The sequence below is a fragment of the Passer domesticus genome, chromosome 3 (assembly GCF_036417665.1).
Source record: "Passer domesticus isolate bPasDom1 chromosome 3, bPasDom1.hap1, whole genome shotgun sequence".
Classification (NCBI taxonomy): domain Eukaryota; kingdom Metazoa; phylum Chordata; class Aves; order Passeriformes; family Passeridae; genus Passer; species Passer domesticus.
The window spans coordinates 22,552,794-22,567,500 of NC_087476.1; the positions used below are offsets into that span (position 1 = coordinate 22,552,794).

At 34.5% G+C, this 14,707-nt stretch overlaps 1 protein-coding gene across 3 annotated transcripts in view; it reads right to left on the reverse strand.

The window, feature by feature from the left end:
- The window catches only part of CSMD1 (CUB and Sushi multiple domains 1), a 1,052,894-nt gene that overhangs the window by 442,267 nt on the left and 595,920 nt on the right, over nucleotides 1-14,707 (reverse strand). The gene's annotated exons all lie outside the window — the stretch shown is intronic.

Genomic DNA, 14,707 nt, shown 5'->3' on the forward strand with positions numbered 1-14,707 from the left:
ATTGTATTTCACCTTTTTGGGGCGGGGGGGGGGGTTTGGGTTTTTTTTTTGTGTGTGTGGTTTTTTGGGGGTTTTTTTGTTTTTGTTTTTTTCCCCTTGGACATGTGAAAAACATGAGTGGCTCACCACATAACCAAAATAACAATCAGGAAAAAAGCAGCAGTTAACAAGGATATGTCCTTGTTGGTAAAATATTTATTTTAAAATAATATGCTTATTTAAAAAACAAAGCTGAAATACAGGATTTTTCAAAATCACTGGTTTCACTCTAATTGCATTATCATAAATACAAATAAATCCCATTGACTTCAATAGCTTACTGTCATTTTTTGAATGTTTTTTATCTTCTCCTTCTGCAATATAAATATGTTAGTTCTTTAGTCTATACAGGTATAAAACTATACAGGATGCCCTTTTTTAAAGAGAGGAAGAACTGACTGCTGACGTGCCTTAATGCACTATCTGATACTTCACATTTATCAAAGTAAATACATGGAATATTCGAATTTTCAGAGTACTATATAACACAGAAAAGGAGCATCTAAGCCAAAAATAAGTGTTTCGGAATGCGGAAATTTTGTTTAATAGTGTTGAAATCTGTGAAGACCAGACATTGGATGAATTTGAAATCTATGGATTTTGCGCTTCTTCCATGAATGTATAAACTCATTTCTATACAATGTTTAAAAAAAATATTGCCTTCAGACTGAACAGTACTAACTACGGCACTTTCGTGGACAAAGATTTATTCTTGACTCTTACAAGATTTTTAATCAGAAAAAAAAAAAATCCAAATAACATGCATTTCATTTAGTCATTTAGTTAAATTGAGCTAAATGCTGCAGTCTGGTATGACACAGATCTCAACTACTTCCTTCAATCAAAAAATTAGTTCAATTGATTCCCTGCTGCCTTTCTTAGATGAAGACACAACCCAAATAAAATGCCTTTAAGCCACACCTCACCATTTCCAAGACAAAGTAATGAATGTAAATGACAGAAATCAAGGTATTTTTTACAGCTACCCACATCCCCATACCTACACAGACACATATGTTTCCACATATAAAATACTAAGCTAATAAAAACATGCACCTAGTTTAACTTTTTCTGAAGAATTTCAGCTATTCTCTCACATCTATTTCATTGCTTTTGGAGCTAACACCATTTGGTAAAATACCTACTGACCTATATAATCTGGTCCCTATTACTGCAAGACGAGTGACTTTTTAAGGCATTGACTTTAAGCAAGCCATGTGAATTGGAAAAGTAAAAAGACAAGAATCATAAAAGACTTAAGTTCTGTTGTTTGAAGTAAGACATAATCTCTTAATGGAAAATAAGCCAGCCTTTTGGTCTAGCATCATGGTCATACAGTCTTGGTTCATCTTACCTCCTCCCTGGTTCCTCAGGTCTATTTCCGCCCCTTTTTTTGCCACTTTCCCAATCTATTGCCCCCTCTGTTTTAACCACTCCCAAAGCCTCTGTACCTTTTTCCCTCCCATTTTTAATTTATGTAATTGTAACTATTTTTGCTTATTAATCTATGAGTTTACACCAATGAATATTAATAATTTAGCCAGTGAATATTATTAATTTACCAATCTGTCCTGTTTGTTATTTTTCACATGTTTGATGATGAGGAGAAGGGTGCAGTGGCAGAGCATCTGCTTTCAGAAACTTGTCATATGTGATGCAAAGCTGAAATGAACCTCTCAACATCCATCCATTACCTGAAAACTTTTCATATTCTGGTCAGTATATATTTAACTTGATCAATATTATTAAACTGAGAGCAATTCCTAGGCAATTCACACAAAGTGGAAAAAATTGCTTTAATAAAGAATAATATTCAAACTCCAGCTCCATTAACAACTATAGTAGGAAAGATTTTGAAACCTTAGGAGACTATAAAATAAATTTATTTTTAACATATCTGAAATCTATAATAAAATAGTTTTAAAAGATATGAAATCTTGTTGTTGAAAAGTATCTTTTGAAGGCTACAAACACTGAGGAAAATAGTAACTACTGATTAAAGCAGATAAAAATAAAATTGGGTATAACTACATCTTGTCTAAGAAAGTATTTCTTTAGAACTGCTATCACATAAATCTTATGTTGCTCAAAATTTGTATGGAAGCCTTACATAAAAGCATCTGCCACAAATTGCATCCCATATTATTTAAAATATAAGCAGGTTTATGGTGTTGAAGTCTTTCATTAACATTTTGTGTTCTTCACATTTCCACCTGAAAAACTTTTAAAATAATTCCGAGATCACATGAGGGTCATGCTCAAGATGACTGCAGTCAGTGGAATGGCACTGGAATCACCAGGTCCCCTGCACAGGTCACCTGTGCACTGGGCTGCAGGGAGCAGCCAGGTGAAGGGAAGGCACAAGGGAGGTGTCCCATGGGGAAGGGCACTCTGCAAGTGCATTTCAGTTTGTGTGCACATCCACAGAGACATTCTGTGTAAGGCTCATGAGGGATTTACACCACAGTGTGTAAATAATTGCAAGACATGATTTGTTCTCAGTGGCAGGCTTCACTGGGAATTGAAAGTGCTCAGCATCTCACAGGTCTGGACACAGAGGCTGCTTTACTTAAAACATAAGTAACATCAGGAAGAGTGACTAACTGTGCACAGTGTTTGACTACAAAATATACATAAATCCAGTGTTGTTTTCAGTTATTCTGAAGTCAGCCTTAAACAGATCACATATAATGTGTATACAGAATATATGCTTAAAATGTAAGCATTTTGTTACTGTCAGACATTAATAGATGAATTTGCTTGTGTATTCCCTGATGAAAGAATACAAAATTAGTTTAGCCAGGATCTGCTATTGTAGCTGGTATTATGGAACTAATGGAGAATGAAGCTGTGACACTTCCTAGAGCTAGCCAAAGGCATACCATATGGAATAGTAAGGCAATGCAACAAAGACTGTAATGCAGGGAGAAAAAAAAAATCTATCTAAGCTAGAAAAATTATACATTGTGTGGTATCTGGAGGTTAATTTCACATTTATGAAGGGAAAGGAAAACATAGATCCTAAAATATTCAGAAAGGTCTAGGTTAATGCTCAGGATACTGTGTGTTTACACATTCATCTTCAAATTGCTGAGAAGGCTTGAGATATTTCTGAGAACTTCTGGGGCAAGACATTTTTTTTGACTGCCAAGTAATCAGCATAAATTATAAATGCTTTTTTTAAATATAATTAGTATTTTAAACCAGGAATTCTGCAAAAACAGTATTACTGACAGTAACAGGAACAAAAGGCTCTGAATTAGCAATGGAGCATGGAGTTCCAGGTGAAGCAGAGGGTGGCACATTCCCTTCCATGTCACTACAGCAGTCCCTGAAACTGCCTCCAGTGGGCTCCTCAGCCACCTCAGTCAGTGACCAGAGGCAGAAAGTTCCCTTAAAGCAGGTAGGAGGCATGCATGGCACAGTGCCCCTACAAACATACCCATACCACAGAAATAAACACTGCTGTGTTATTAAAGGGGTCTCCTGATTAATGCTTCTCTTCAAAAAGTAACCAAGAGTCCTGTAGAAGGCTGTTCCCTGATATATAGGACCTTGTTTCTGCACATCATATGGCAGTTTTTCCATTAAAAAATTGTTCAAATGTCATTAACTTGTGTACAGCACATATTAATGTCTCATATCACTATGATGGAATCATTAAGGTTGGAAATGACCTCCAAGATTATTGACTGCAACCCCCTCAACCCAACATTGTGTGCTACACCACTAAACTAAATGAAATTGTTCTCAAGGACCACACCCTGGTGTGCTAAATGTGGTTCAACAGAAGCCATCAGAAAAAAATTGCAGGACACATAAACTTACCTAAACCAAAAACAGTGACAGCAATGTTCTGTTACACTGAATGTCATTTAAGTTTCATCTTGATGACACCACATAGCAAAACAAAAGGGAAACTAAACAGATTGTCAGATTTTTTATATATGAATGACATGCATTTGAACTTTTGTATGTGATAGAGACACACCAATTCAAACTTCTTAAGAAAAGAAATGTATTTTTATGTAATTTAAATATATGATAATCCCAATCATATAATGATTGGAAATTATACTAGCAAATCTTTCTTTGGCTTAACTTGTATTTACTGCTTTGTATTGAAAAAATAAGGTATACAGCTGCTCAGAGCAATTATGCAAACAAGAAAGAATGTTCTCAGCTGTGCTCTTTAGACCCCTCTTACCAAGAATTAGCATATATAATAACATTAATTAGGAAATGTCAGAATGTTTTAATGCTAACAACGATGAAATCATATGACAGAATTACACTGTGCTATAAATAATTTTACTAGAGCATTTTCATTTTTGTTTATATGTCATCTTTGTTTTTTGTGAAACTGGTAGGAGGGCAAAAATCTGATCAGTATTTTATGCTAGCTTCGCTTTCAGACACCACATGGATCTCTGACAAATTAATAGCTATGCATATGGACAAAAAATCAGAAGAAGCATTGATGGAAAGCTAGATTCTTTTCAGTCTCTTTTATTTCAGTTTAAAGCTCACAGGCTGCCCTTTTACAATTTCAAAAGGATGGTATTAACCCCCTGTCAATATGTTAGGAAACAAAAAAACAGCCAAAAATATTTAGCTTAGTTTCATATCTAAAACATAAATGTACTAATGGGTAATATCAGTTCATTAATGCTAATAGATCATGAATGTTTAGATTTTTTTCATGTATGTATATATGTAAATATACAATGTGCATTGATGCTGCAGCAAGTAATGGTACACCATGTAGCATGTGCATTTAATACTACAATAGGCAATGGCAACTTACCCATTTATTTGGGTAGTATAGCATATTAGCCATTTCTAACTCCTTTAAATAAAAATACAGTATATTCTTTAGACATTTGTTTCCTTCTGTCATTATCCTATGTTGAACAAAAGGCAGTCATTATTTGTTTCTTATAGGAAAAGTTGTTCCGATAGATGAATATATAATAATGGGAAAACAATCCATCCCATGTGTATAATGAGTAATTAAAAGGTTAAACTGCCTATTTACAGCATAAGAAATGGTATTTCTTTATGAAGTACTAATCACTGAAGCTTTTGATCAAATGATAAAGATGTGATAGGGAATTATTTAAAGAAAGAGATTTCAGTGGATTTGGTCCTGAAGTCAAGATAAATGTGTCAACAAACACAGCAGATACATTGTCATGACTGTGATACACTGAAGTTATAAATCAAGAGAGAGTATGCAACAATCTTTTATGTCATAGAATATTTACAGTTCAAAGAAACTTTTTTTACTTCAGAAGCAATGAATTTGATGTTGCATAAATGTTCCAAACAACTGGCCCAAGTTTAGCTTTGTTACGTCAACTGCCTCAGTGATGAGAAAGGGGTGGTCAGTAGATGTAAAACAGAATAGGAGGAGTAAGGTGACTTAAAAAAGGAGTAAGGTGACTGCTCCTTAACTTCTGCAGGGCAGAAGGACAAATAAATGCTAGTTCCTAATCTTGAAGGTGTAAGATCCCAATGGAAATGTGTCTGAAAGATACTTATTTGTCATGTGAATGCTTAGGCTTATTCAAAAATTTCTACATACTTATGTGGAAATATTGTGTACTATAGTTAAGCCTTTTACAGGAAAGTTAAATTTATGCTTATTGAAGATGAAATTTTAAGATGAAATGCACACACTATGTTTCATTATGTAAACTGTAAATTTGGGTAAGTGATGTACAAATTCACTAATTGTCCCACATGGCCCTTCAGCTGTCTGCTCATTGTATCATTCTGATCTGTCACTTTACTACAGAATTCAGAATGCTTTTGGCATTTGTAATCAAAATGAAAATACTTAACAACAATATAATTGGTCTGTAGAAATGTAAGGGGCAGGAATCAAACTAAATTATTTGTCCATGTGAACTGTGAGAAAAGGCTTACACCACTACACACTGATTTATGAAATTACTTGGCTAGTATTAGGATTTTATTCCTCTCTACATTTTAAAATATTTTATCATTTAGATAATTAAATTTATAAATGTATGTTAATTGCTTAATTTAACACTTTATTTTAGAAATCCATCTGCTTTTTATGCCAAAAGCATCATGAAAATGTCAGTCTGAATTAGTTTGCTTTTATAAAATACTGAACACAACAGTATATTCTGTGCTTCCAGAAGAAAATGGTGCAAAGATGAATTTCTAAACAGCATTTATGTTTATACACTAATTCTTCTGGTAGGTGTAATGCATTGTAAAAAAGAGTCTGAAGATGCTTCTAGATCTTGTGAAAATAAAACCAACCCAAACCTCAAAATCAAAACCTCCTCCTGCTCTACAAGTCATTAAAGTGGAGCACTGCAGGTCTGGCTGCAGTGTGCAGTCATTTTTTTAAGAAACCAATACCTGCATTTTAAAGTAAATTACTACATAATGAAAAAAAAATCCCAATAGAAAACAGTATAAGAAAGTTCTTAAACATGGGTATCTGAAGTATGTATAAAGATTGACTAACACCTCTACATTAACAACACTGCAATTGTACAGACAGTCGATACAAGGACAATGGCATAGAATTATTTTATCAAGGAAAAAAGTAGTTCTCCAACCCACAGTGGTTGTTACACTGTCTTAGATCAATACGGAACATAATGAGAAACATTTTGTGTCCACTCCTGCTCCTGTACCTATCTATAGTCAGCTTTTCTTAAGTTAACCGACTTGGATCCAGAGAATGGTAATGTTTTTCCTCTCTCATTATTTTAATATTCCAATTCTTGCTTTATTTGGTGGCTCCATGATTTCCCCAGGTTTCTAGCAAAAACTTAATTACAAGATGCTTATGTAAGGTTTCTATTAAGCTGCAGAATTTTGTTGAATGGATTATTTCTCTCTTTGGAGTTTTTACTTCTGATGCATGAGACAAAACATACTTTATGTTTACATTTTCAGTATCTTCTGGTAAAATCTATTACCTTGATCACTTTAGTGGTCTTCTAGAACTTCCTTTTTCTTAAGGACCATAATTTTTCATAAGAACCAAAACATAACACACATTCTAGATTGTTACCAGTGCATTTTTCAGTGACTCAGCTTTTTCACTGGTTGTCACATCATCATCATCATCCAAGTCAAATTTGCCCTGAGGATAAAATAGCTCCCGTAGGTGTCTTCCTGCATGCTTTTAAAGGCTGCAAGGGCTTTACTTCAATTATACACAATGATCTCAGTCACTGATTCTGACAGACCTTTTCAGCTGCTAAAGGCAGGATCCAGTTACTGAAACATACTGGTGGAGTTCATTTAGGATGCTCTAGGTTTGCTAACATAGGCACGTAGTCTATCAAATGTGGCACAGGATGGATAGAAAAATATCTTTAAAAGATTAGTTTAGTCACCTAAATGTAGACATCCAGCACCACTTCAGATTCATGGGGCTAACGGGATATTACAAAGAACCTATCAGAGACCCAGCAGGTGGTGGAGTGGCAACTGGAGACCAATCATGATATTCTAGCATATTTCTGACAATGCAGCAAATATTTTATTTTCTATGGTGGTTTTCAATTTTCACTTTATGACTAATAAATTTTGTGATTTTGAACATCTATTGTTAAAATTATCCCATTTCTATTAGTTCAATCTTCAAGGTCATGTAATTCTTCCTCTGTGCTCTTTTTAATATTCCTGTGCTTTAATATGCCTCCTGATTTGTGTAACATGAGTATATTTCAATAGCATACTGATGCATTTTGTGCCAAGATCCTTACTGGAACCCATAAACAAGATCAGCCTGAACTTCTTTGCAAATTTAGCTAGTCATACATCCTCATAAAGACATTTTCTCTTAGAGTACTGCAGTAGGCTGACCCTGGCTACCCACCAAAGCCGCTCCATTGCACCCCTCCACAACTGGACAGGGGAGAGAAAATATAACAAAGGTTCATGAGTTAAGATCCATGAGACATCTCTCACCAAAATTCCATCATGAGCAAAACAGATATTAATTGGGGATATTAATTGAATTCATTACCAACAAAATGGAAGCAGGATAGTGAAAAGCAAAATAAATCTTAAAAATATCTTCCCCCCAACCTTCCTTCCTTCCCAGCTCTACCTCCTTCCTCAGCAGTGCAGGGAGATGGGAATGGGGGTTACAGTCAGTTCATCACAAGTTGTTTCTGCCACTGCTCAGGGAGAGGATCCTTCCCCTGTTTCAGCCTGAAGTCTCTCCATTAATTTCTCTAATGTGAGTCTGCCTTGAAGCTGGCTGGCATTCGCTCTGCTGGACATGAGGAGTCTGCTTCTCACAGAAGTCACCCCTGTAGTCTCCCTCACCAAAACCTGGCCCCGCAAACCCATGCAAGTGCGAAACTTGATGGATCTACTGTACATACACCATGTGTGTATGGTGTCCACTTGCACAGTTAAAACCAGATGCCATTGTAGAGGAATGGAAACAATTATTGGCCTTTAGGATAGGCAACATCAGAATGCTGGTTTGAGAATATTTCTGCCTCAAGGTGTATTGTTTAATGTGTTATTATGTAGTCCAGTGAAGTTGCATTGGGTTTTATTTTCTATGTATTTATGTTTTCAGGCAATGTAAGCAGGACTCAGGAGCAATCATCACTGAAACCACTTCTCTGACTGCCCCTAAATATGTGTACTGTATTTCATAGTATTCATTATTTAATCCCCATGTTAATAAATTAATTATAAATCCATTTTACTTGACCTGAGATTTCATTGCATAATTGTAGGTTAGAGATTATCTTGTCGAGTCCTACTCTGGGACCATTAAACTCTGTATGAGTAAGTAATATTCAAAATAATTTCAATTTACACATTCTCATTAATCATCATGTATTTGTCCCCATACTCACTAGTACATGAAACAGAAAAATGTAGTTTAATCTCCTAGGTTGTACCTAAATTATCAGTAAGATTCTTGCTCAATTAGGATTTTTTTTTCCTTTCTCATGTTAACTTTAGTAAATTCAGTTACATACCCCCCAAAAAATTTCCATTTATTCTGATAATTTTCATTTTGTCTCCTTCCCAACCTCAATACCATTTGGAACCACAAACAAGCAAAACTATTATAATTTTTGTTGAAACATATAGCAAAGTAATTGAAGTTCATGGAAATCCAAAGACAATTTTCTCTTCCTCTGTTCCTGAAATTCTTTTATGATAACTCAAGAGTTTATTGCAGTGTAAGAACAAGTAAAAAGAAAATAATCTATATACCTCCACCATCTTTGAAACTGAAGTTTAGACACTTTCTTTTAAGGTATTTTTTTTTTCCTTCAATTAGTATTACTCGCTGAAGGTAAAGGTTTTGTAACAACTAGGCTAAGGTTTTAATGGTTCATTCAGTGGCTTCCCTAAATTATGCTATATTTTAAAATTATTTATTTTGTGGTTTTGGGGGTTTTTTTGCAATTTTTTCCCTTTTATCTTTGTTTCTTTTCTTTTTTCCTGCCTCTTTCCTCTTTTTTAAGTATAATGATCAGTGGGAGATGGAAATGTTAATAACTCGAACAACCAGCCATTTGCAAAACGAGTGAGTTTTTTGCTGAGGCCAGGTTTGTACCCCTCAAATGAAGGGGAAGAGGAGAGCTTTTGGCTTTGTTCTGGGAAAGCCTCTGATCTGCACACTCACCACCGGAGAATGACCATGAGAAACTGACCTTTGTTTCACAACAGGCTGGCTTTTGAGCCAGATAAGGGAAAGAAATAAAAGATAAGCAGATCCAGCAAGGTGGCATAATGCCTTTTATAGAGCAAATTTCCTCCCACCTCCCACTTGAGGAGGTATTATGTAAGTCTGAAGGTATTCATCTCTTCTAAGACACAGCTGGCTCAATTAAGCAGGGTCAAAGAGCTGTCATGTCATTAGAAAGAGCCATAAACCACCTAAGACCCCCAAGACTCATTTCTGGGTCCCTCCATCAGTGTTGCATCAGACAGTGTAAAACTGCTCCTGCAGCAGGGGTGATTGGGTGTTCCCATGGGAACATGAATGTATATTAATCCATTGAACATTGTGTCGTTGGGGCTTCTCCCACTCCTGACAGATCAAGACCACAACCATCACTCTGAGCAACTGACAATGAAGTCTCATTGCTGGATCCACATGTGGTGATATTTCTCCTCTTCGCTATCTACTCTTATCCTTTATTTTTTTTTCTTTTTTCCTTATATGTTAGTAGTATTTTATATACTTTCATACTTATATATAAGGTGATATTTTTATACTTTTATATTCTTATATTTAACAGATAATAACCAAAATCGCTACATAACTCCTTCCTATTGCAACCAAATTGTTCCATAATTAACCTCACACACACACACATGCACATATATATATATATATATAAACACCAGTCATTGAGCGTCATTTCACTCTAACCCACCTCAAGGGATCCATCAACAAGGACCTCAGTTACCCTGTCTCAGGGGCAGGTCATAATATGAGCATAGTCAATCAACATTCTCGTCCTCTCAATCAACATACTTTCTCATCAGGATTATTCTAGACACCTACTTTCATAGATAACTTCAAAATAATTAATTGCAGGTTTTAGTATATATAGAAAAATTGTTATAGGTCCTTCCCCTTAATAGAGCTTACATGGAAAATTTCACAACATCAGTTTATTGAAAAATAAAACAGTATAGGTTCCACACTGGGACAATAGATATCTTCAGAGTGTCCTTTTTATTTAGCCCAACTAAAGTAAGATTCCCCCTGCTTCCTCAAGTTAGAATCAAAATCCGAACAAATATTTCAAATGTAAAAGAAACAAAAAATAAATAGCAATTTGCATCTTTTCTTTTTCCTTCAAAGTTATTCATTTTATTGCCCAATTTATCACAAAGGTAATGTATTTTTTAAAATACAATGTAACTGTGCAATCACTTTGCACAGTTGATTACACACACATGATTAGTCCCAGAACTGTTTTAGAGTGTCCAACCATTACTGTACTGTTCCCCAACTCCATCACCAGAGTGTTTTGTTCCTGAAAACATTATACATTGACAGTTTGAAACCAAATCGCTCCTAGTGGTTCAATGAAACCAACATAAGCTTCTTCAATAAAGAAACATACCTAGGAAATTCCATGAGAAAAATCCACTCCTCTTTCTCATGCTTTTAGAATTTTCTTATGTTTAATTAGAAACACCACCCTGACAACTATCCTGTGTAAAAACAGTTCAAGCAAACACACAGATCTTACAGCAATGAAAGATTTCACCTGCCCAAATAAATTCTTTATTAATATGGCTTCTCCCCTAATCATTTCACTTCTAGTTCTCCCAAGGAAAAAAAAAAAAGGAAAAAAAAAAAAAGAAAACCTTTTCAAACTTTTTCTCCAGCAACTGACACTTCTGGGAAAGAAATGGATGAAAATTGAGGATGGTATTTTGGTTAGTATACATTAAATTGCAAGATTGCTGCCTTAATTGATTTTAAATAGCATGGCAAAACATTAAGACAAAAAGAAATAGCATTCTCATTTAACACTCATTTAATAGGAATCACTGATTTTAAGTTCCAGTGCAGCTGCTTTCATGGAGTCTCTTACAACCATGCCTGAAGAACAGTTTAATTTTGAAACAAATCTAGTTATGGCAATGAAAACTCTTCAGTGAAAATGTTCTTAAACAGGTTTCAGTTTTGCTGCAAGGCTTACATTTCAGACTCTAAGCTAAGTAACAAGATCAGATCTTTCTCTATAAGCAGAGATCTACTTTTTAACAAGTGTTCTTTTATTTGTGCCTTGCAGGTTGGAAAAATTGGATTAATCTCTCTCTGACGCAAGCATGTCTCACAGTGATGGATTCAAACTATGTCATTGGCTTCTAAATTAATCCAGAGTTTTGTTACTTGAACTGTGTTTTCTGTGAAGAACCAAAGTGTTTCTGTAACAGCCAGACACCAGTCTCCAAACACTGCATGTATGGAGGCAAAAGCAAGAGTCCTGTCACATCCTCTGGGACTCAAAAAACCCTGCAGAAGTATTCTGATTTTTGTCTAATTTTACATATTCTCCCATGTTGCAGTTACTTGTATATTTCATATATACCCAGTCCTTAAACACACTGCTGATTGCACTACTTTCCAAATGGAATAACCTAAACCTGTCATTAATGTATTTCCAGAGAAATCATACAGAATATCCTTAAAATAGTATAAATCTATATGATCAGAAGGGCTCATATGGCTACAAGCAATAATCACATAATTCCCATTTCAGACATGTTTCTCTAAGCAATGTCTTCTAGCACTAAAAATCCTCAGCTTATAGAATTCTTGTCTTTCAAGTCCACACCTGGCTCACTCTGTCAAATCTCAGAAATACTGAGGTCAATATAATGAAAAGCAATACTTAGTGACATTTTTAATCATTATTTTGATATACTTGTTGAAGTTGTGGAATTCCATCATACTTTAAAGTGACATCTCTTTCACTTTTTTCTTTCCATCAAATATGAAGGTGGAAAAGGGATCAATGTGCTTAATTGAGCTTGAAATTAATCTGACTTTTGTTTTGCAACTGTGTTTTTTGTACTCCAATCATCAACGCACACTAATGAAATAAAGACAGACCAACTTTCTATTATGGCAATAAAATTTGTCAGATGCCAGAGAATCAGCTCAAGGAGATAAAATGCATGATAGGTGACAGGTTCATTTTGTTTAACTTTTTATAAATTTGTTTTCTTCTCAAGAGTTATACAAGCAGGCAGGAATGAGGGGAGAAAAGTTGTATGAGAAACATTGCAAGTGAAAAATCTGTTCTTAAATTGCAGGACAAATATTGTGTATAGGATATTCTACAAACAGCTTGCTGGGTAATTGAAGTACAGCAGAAGGCTGCACATTTATAATGTATGAATGCACAGTCACAGCACGAAACTGCTCAAAGACCGAGGGTGCTCAGGCTGGCCAGTGCTGGGAATCCCAGATAATACAGGCACCCTGCATGGAGCTACAGCTATCTTAGGAAAAGCACTATGCCTGCCTGTCACAGGATGAAGAGCCATAGCCAGCATTCAAAGGTGATGGAAAGATTTTCTTTTTCAAGAAGAAATTTTCAATAATATTTTTCAATCAAAAAGTCACAAAAAAGTTGCTGGACTGAAACAAATGGCAAGGAAAAACATCTTGCTAGGAACAAAGGGAGTGGATTTTTTCACAAGATTAATCTTCATCATCCAAAAGTTCCATGTTTTCCCTGTTTACAGTCTCATTTTATTCTACTTCATTAATTTGTATTCCAAAGAAATTAAGAGACTCTTAGCCTTCAGTGTAATTTAATATGCTAATTTGGAAAGCAAAGGTTGGAGTACAGTATCCAGCTAACTTTAGGGCTCTGTGTGGTGTCAAACCCTTCACAAGCAGTTCACAGTTATCTGGAATGAAATGCTTTAGCTCAGTAGCAACTCTATGCTATTTAAATAATGTTACAGTACTTAGAAAATATTTAATCTTATATTCTCTGCTACATGAATTGAAAATTATCTGATACTTCCTCTACAGTACCTTGTTAATAATTACCAAATCATGAACCAGGAAATCAATCATTAGGTATGAATGGAAAGGGAGGGGGAAATGGGGCTTGTTACAATACATTTTGAATATTTACATTTGATTTACACTTATAAGCAAATAATTAAATTAATAAATGTGTTGTTTTGTAAATATATTTATACAAAACTTAGAAGTTTCTTTGTTGATAAATGCAGTTTGTGTTTAGCATGTTTATGAAAGTCATCTGACATATTTGGAGGAAAAAAAAGACCACTGTACATTATTCAAGCATTGTTATTTCTTATGTACAGAACTCATTCTATAGAATTACCTGCCAGGATGGAGTCAGCACTGTATACACAGCCCTTGGAACACAATATGCTTTCAAGTAACCTACCAGCAAACCTCTAAGACAATATGGAATAAGCATACACAATCTCATGCTAAAATTGTCTGAAATATCTAAATTAAAAAATTCTAAAAGTGGCCAATATTTATTTTCCTTATATTTTAAAGTTGAACTTCAATGGTCCTTGTGGTTTCATAGAATATCAAGAATACTCTACAAACCCTTAAAATTCCATCAAGGTTTTGTGGTGGGAACTGACCAAGAACACTGCTAAAAAAAAATTATTCAGAGAATTTTTTTCTTTATTTTTTTAATATTCATTTCTCTGCATCAGAAATTAAATCAGTACCAGGAAATTATTCTTTTAGAAAATCTATTTGTCATTCCTGAGGGATTTTTCATGAAGCAAAATTGTCCATTAAAATCAGCATACAGGCAATGTATTTTTTCCCATTAAAAAGTAATATTGCAATTAAAATTTTAATTGGAAACATTAATATATTTAATTTACTTAACCTAAGACTTGGGACACATACAAAAATATATTTCACTTGCTTTTAAAATGTAATTTTCCAATGCTTTTATTCCTCAAAGTAGATGCAATTTTTTTTTAAGGAGAATAGTTTCAGCTTTCATCTCTCATTCAATATACACAACAAATGGTAATAATTAAATTCTATATCTACCTCTGCTAAACACCTTATTATTGAAAAATCATAAAAACACCACCGACATTATAGGGTTATCCTCTGAAGTGATTTCAAATAAAATTCAAA